Genomic DNA, 5,530 nt, shown 5'->3' with positions numbered 1-5,530 from the left:
TTTTAAAGAAGCCCTACTAAAATTGCTGTTTTCTCATTCCTGTCTGCCAGTCATTTTGCTGACCCTTTGACAAACTGACTCAAGTTCTGCTTACCCTTTCCATTCATTTGTTGCAAGATAAATTTACAACGATATGATAAAGAGCAGCCAGAATGCTTTCTAGTGCTATGACATTGCTCATCGTTTTACAGCGAGCAAAAAAATAAAAGGTCTAAAGCTAGTTCAGCATAAAGGACGTGACAAGTTGGCAGATTTTAAACGAATGTTCTTTTTTCAGATGTTTTGTCAGACGGCTATAGCTCTTGTCCCTTTAGACCATATATGACCGCTACACATAGAGAGATCGAAGTAAATAACTCCGCTGCTTCCAAAAAAATATAGTATATTTTGAAGAACTGCATTTTCAATTTGGACAACTTTTCATGTCCACAGAAAAGCTACAGCTGTTGCTGTTGTTTGTTTCTTGTGTCCTGCTATCCTTCAGGAAAGATTATTTGCAGATCTTTATCACATGTCTCTAAAACAGGTACATAACGAGACATCTTTTTTATATTTATAATGAGTTTAACCAACATTTCCTCTAAACCTGTACCGTCAGTCCCTTACTGATGGCCCTTGCATGTGGCCATGTGGCTCTTTAGTGATCTGTCCCTGTTTCCTAAGATCCCTGTATGCAAATAAAACACACTTGCTTCATCATGGAACTATGACTCCAACAGATTTCAGTATTCAAGGTCCAAATCAAAGCCAGAAATGTGTTATGAATATATTTTCTGGACTCCCCATTGTAGAAGCGTTTCCATCAACCAGACCCCTCTCACTGCTCATATTGTATGATGTTGCATCCCTAAACTAATGGATACCAAAGTACTCTTTCTAGTAACATACTCAAACACGTGTTCAAAGTGAATGAGCAAATATTATTGCATATGGACTGTCTGTTTTTGTTTTTTTTAAGATAGGAGTATCACAGTGTATCCAACTAATGCAGAGTCATGCCAACTACGAACTAAGTTTGTAGGAGTGGTTTGGTTTGGTGGGGTATTGTGTGAGGAGCCAGCTTTAAAATCCCCTAGTCAGCCAAGGTCAGCATGCTGCTAGTACATTCACGCTTTGCTTACTTCACACTAATCCGCCATAAGAGTTGCTTTAGCAACACACATTGCGATCGCTTTTTTTTTTCCCCTGCCCGCTCTAAGCTGAGTTATACACATCAATCAGGAAGTCTTCCTGGAGGTGATTTGTGTGAGACTTTGTGATTGAAAAATGCAAAAATAAAGCATTTGAAACATTTCATGCTGTGACCTGACTGAAGCTTGTACCCTCACCGTAATGTAACTACTCTGGTGAGAGAATATCCTCATCGGCTTTGCATGGATCTGTGTTTTTGTTTTTAAATAGCTGTGAGGTTAAATTGGCTGGGATAAGCTTCCTTATGAATTCAAACTGAGGAATTTCAAGAGATGAACTTTTTTTGTTGTGGGGGGGCATCCCCAATGAGGCCTTGTTGTAGGGGGGCCTCCTTAAGGAGGCCTTATTTGGATCCTTAACACAAAACCTATAGTTGCTTCAAGGTACAACTCAAGCATTATTAATGATAACACTTTGCATAGTTCTTTATGTATTAGGAGTGTTTGAGCCCTTTTTAAAATTGTATGCTTAGGGTTGGATTTCACACCACATGCAATCCTATATTAGGTAGGTTTTGGAGCTGTTCTCATGCTTCCATCTGTGTAAGAGGCTGCACTCTTACAGTGCATTCCTGACCGGAATGCCTGCACCGGGCTTAGGAGGCAACGCAAGCGGCGCTGCCTCCTAAGGTGGTTTCAGCCCGGCAACAAAAATCTGTGCAATGGGAGATACGCCGCCTAAAAGGGGGCGTATCTCAGCCAAAAAAGGGGGGGCATTCCTGAGCCGTAACAGCTCAAGAGGCCACCTAACGGCGGCCCCGCCCCCGGCTGGTGCCATAACACCCTGGGAACGCCTCCCGGGACAACGATGTGGCCTTTGCCAGTGTTTAGACGCCATCGGCAGGCTCCGCCGGCGTCCAGGCCTGGCACTGCCTTGGCAGCGGATGGAGACTGGCATCCGGCCCTACACGCTGGGACCACAAATGCCGGCGTGCGCCGCCCAGATGCCATTACTGTGGGCCCTTGCACCGGCGGAGGCCTTCGCCAGTCTCCAAACGGCTTTGGGTCAGGCCGCCGCGCACCTCAGGAATGGGCTGTAACTTAAGCAAAAGATCTTTGGATTTAGCTTCACTTTTCTCCTGTAGCATTTGAGCATGGGGTATAACACAGTCCTTCTGTAAGCAGAAATTGTCTTCTGCATGCAGAAATTCACCTTTGGATCCAGCCCGTAGACCATCGGCACTCCCCAGCTTGTAACATAGGCAGCCTGTGATGCAAAACACAGGGCTCCTTGACACCAGTTTCCACTTCCATAATCAATTAATGTCCTGCCATCATCACAGGATGCATTTATAAATTGCCTTAGTAACAAAGGTCAAGATGGCTTGGGCTACAGCTACTTACCCTGATTTTTCAGGGTAAGAACAAATTCCTAGGACACATGACCCCCTGTTTCTAATGTCTGTGCTCACTATTATACACCAGTGACCACTTAATTGCAAAATAAACACTGCAGAAAATGCTGGTGGTGTAGGGTTTCCTACTTTGAGAAAACCATGTTTTCCTAACAATCGAACAGGAAATTTTCTGTTCCTGGAAAAATGCAATTCTTCCTCCAGCATGATCTTTATTGCAACTTGGAGTCCCATATGGAATATTAGGGTTACCGATTGCCTGCTGCCACACTCACCTTCCCACTGCCAGTCAATTCAACAGTGGGAGAAAAAACAGGGAATGGTGTCACTGATGTCGAAACATCATTTCCAGGTAAAAAAGAATTCATGTCAATTCTAGAGTTTCACTAGAAGTGATATGAAGGTAGAGGCAATGCCATTTTCCCAGGCATCCATCCATAGAAAGTTATCTGAGGTTGCCAGTGATTGGCTGGCAACCCTATGGAATACGTTTGTCCAAGTTTCATAAGAGCCAAGCAGCATCCTACTGCTTCATCCATAGCTTTTTTAAAAGCCTTGTTTAATTTTGGTTCTGTTGTTTTTTACTAATTTAGAAGCTGAACATTTGGCCACTAATCAAGCAAGGGAACGCTTCTTAGGCCTTTGCAAGAAAAATAGTAGACGTGAGCACTGCTACTTTGTTTCCCTCCAGAGTGTCCTGCCATTTCATAAACATGTTAACCTTTTCCTTCATTTTATGCATCTTTGACACCTCTTTCAAGGCCTCACCCACAGCAAGGCTTCTTGAAGCCTTAAGTATGAATAATGTGTCACTGTTGCTGGATCAGGGCTTGGATTGGAAAAATGCTAAAAAGAGCCATGCATTTCAACATCTGGATAACGACCCAATCATTGTGACTGAATAAACTGCAGCCTAGACCAACTTGGCCCTGGTTGCCAGGGTGCTCTATGAGAAGTATATAAAGCTGCCTTGTACTGAGTCAGACCATCGGTTCACGACACTTACTATTGTCTGCTTTGATGGGCAGTAGGGGGGGGAGGCTCTCCAGAGACAGATAAAGGTGTTTGGCAACATCTACTTCTTGAGATCCTTCTAATGGAGACACCAGAGATTGAAACTTGGAGCCTTCATCATGTAATCCAAGTGCTGTTATCACAGAGCCAAAGTATTTATAGACCTTTTCTGTGTACTTATTGACATTTTGCCATGACCTAGATGGCCCAGGTTAGCCCAATCTTGTCAGATTTTGGAAGCTAAGCAGGGTCAACCCTGGTTAATATGTGGATGGGAGACCACCAAGGAAATTCTGGGTTGCTACGCAGGGACAGGCAATGGCAAACCACTTCTCTTTGTCTCTGGCCTTAAAACCCCCATGAGGGGTCACCAGGTTGGCTGTGGCTTGATGGCACTTTACACATTTTGGTTCTCAAGGCTCAGGTTGATAAAGAAAGCAGGGTGTTGCCCACAGACATTGTCTTACTCAGGGTGCAAGTCACTATTGAAGTCAGCTCCAGTTAACTTGCAGTAATTCTAAATTGGGCCTTCCCTGTTGCAACAGAATCTTTGGATCAGAGAGGTTTCTATATTTTTGGCACATAAAATTGCAACTATATAATTTTTTATCTTTTTGCATTTAAGACAAACACTGGTCTGGCTATAGTTTTATATTTTTACTATGTACATAACAGAGAGTGTACTATTAGATATATATTTTGCAGTATGGCAACACATCTTTGGTGAGGATGTAAGCAAGATATATTTTATCTTTCAAGAAGGAAAAAAATCACTTTTGAAAGCTATTGCATAAAGCACATATCCTGAAAGAGCTCCCAAATGCAAATAAACTGCTGATCCAGGATATTTACATAGCTATTGTATGCTTACAAGGTATAATAACTGACTTTTTTTATTCTGCATGTTCAACAACCAAGGCTACAATCTGCACAATAAAAACTGTTTTAATAGATGCTTCTGTTTGAAGATGTATTTTTCTTAAAAAGATCTGATAGCAAACACATGCAACTAATACCCCTTGCTAAAGGAGTTGACTAGTTCTTTACACCGTGAGTCATGTGATTCCACTAATGCCTCACATCTCCAGCGCTAGTGAATGGGCTGGCTCGAGTTCCAGTGGCCCTAGGTGGGAAGCATATTTAGTGCTTTGAATTTGAATATAGAGCCCCATGGCAACAGAGTGGTAAGCTGCAGTACTGCAGTCAAAAGCTCTGCTTGTAACCTAAGTTCCATCGCAACGGAAGTCCTTTTCAGGTAGCCGGCTCAAGGTTTACTCAGCCTTCCGTCTTTCTGAGGTCGGTAAAATGAATACCCAGCTTGCTGGGGGTAAAACGTAGATGACTGGGGAAGGCAATGGCAAACCATTGGTAAACAAAGTCTGCCTAGTAAACATTGGGATGTGACGTCACCCCATGGGTCAGTAATGACCCTGTGCTTGCACAGGGGACTACCTTTACCTTTATGTGAATATAGTCCATGATAGATATTCCAGGAGCCCAGTTCCTCCAGTGAATTGCCCTAAATCTGGCCCTAGTTAGGGATTTAATACATTCATCTGTATGTGTGTCGGGGTAGACTTTATTCTGTGTCCAGCCATGATCCACCTAGCTCTGAACAGCAATAGCTCTGTAGTCTCAGAGACATTTCCCAGCTTTTTAAACTTAAGGTTGTCTTTAAAACAATATACATACAAACCATTTTCTATGTCACTGAGCTGTGGAACATCTGTATATTTAGGATCAGAAAGTTCCCCAAATAGGGGTAACCTAATTTGTATGGTATGTTAACTGCTTGCTAAGTATGCAAACCAAGCACATCAATCGTTATCTTCCAGTAGCTTTGCATCTCCTCCAGTTGACTACGACAAGAAAAGTTGGGGAAGATTATAAAAAACATCCCTTTGCTCATCATGCCAGGGTTTGTTCAGGCTCTTCTGATACAACAGCAAAGCTTACGAAAGAGAAAGACCC

The sequence above is a fragment of the Euleptes europaea genome, chromosome 3 (assembly GCF_029931775.1).
Source record: "Euleptes europaea isolate rEulEur1 chromosome 3, rEulEur1.hap1, whole genome shotgun sequence".
Taxonomy (NCBI): Eukaryota; Metazoa; Chordata; class Lepidosauria; order Squamata; family Sphaerodactylidae; genus Euleptes; species Euleptes europaea.
The sequence above is the reverse complement of the archived record's forward strand: the minus strand, read 5'-3'. Positions refer to the sequence as shown.